Source organism: Sinocyclocheilus anshuiensis, unplaced genomic scaffold (assembly GCF_001515605.1).
Source record: "Sinocyclocheilus anshuiensis isolate Anshui unplaced genomic scaffold, SAMN03320099.WGS_v1.1 scaffold1365, whole genome shotgun sequence".
Taxonomy (NCBI): Eukaryota; Metazoa; Chordata; class Actinopteri; order Cypriniformes; family Cyprinidae; genus Sinocyclocheilus; species Sinocyclocheilus anshuiensis.
Window position 1 is genome coordinate 887,487 of NW_015551032.1, and position 727 is coordinate 888,213.

Genomic DNA, 727 nt, shown 5'->3' on the forward strand with positions numbered 1-727 from the left:
TTTAATTTTGTCTTTTTTTTTTTTTTTTTGGAACATTCCTTTAACTTGTATAAATGTTCAAATGGCTCAACTAAATTGCTCTTTACATGGTTAATCCATAAAAACGTGCCAATTTTTCTGAGAAGCTTCAAGATCAAGTCAGTGAAATTTAATATGTACACACTACTTTAAAAAATATTGTATTGACTAGAAAGTATCATCCTTTTTAAAATGATGATCTTCATCATCATGTGTGTAGCGAATCAGCTCAAAGGGTAAATATGAATAATTAATCATAACTAGTTATAATTAATTATAAATATTTAGATCCGCTGTAAGTATTTATTTGACCTCTCAGTGTCAACTGTCTGTTAATTATAAGAACATTAATTTCCTGGTTAAGGAAAATAACTTTCTTACTGTACAATACTACTCAGAGCATGTAGCATAAATCTTCTACAGGCTGAAGGAAACATCAGTTTCTTAGTTCAAACACACCTTTGTAAAAAGGCACAAATTATACTTAATGTATCAATTAATAAGACTATATCCCACCTCTTAGGATGGGCTTGTCCAATGAGAAACTGAAGTTTCAAGCGGGAGGTTGGATACTGGGGAGTTTTACAACCCTTTGCGTGAGGGCATGGTAATTTGCAAATGGAACTCGAATCAAATTACTAAAGATTCTTAGAACACTAATATATTGCCTATGTACCAACATATAATATACACTCTCGTTTAGATCATC

The 727-nt window shown here is 31.1% G+C and overlaps 1 protein-coding gene across 1 annotated transcript in view; it reads left to right on the forward strand.

Annotated features, from left to right (window-relative positions):
• LOC107661219 (extracellular matrix protein FRAS1-like) overlaps positions 1–727 on the forward strand; it is a 133,051-nt gene that overhangs the window by 120,699 nt on the left and 11,625 nt on the right. The window lies entirely within an intron of this gene.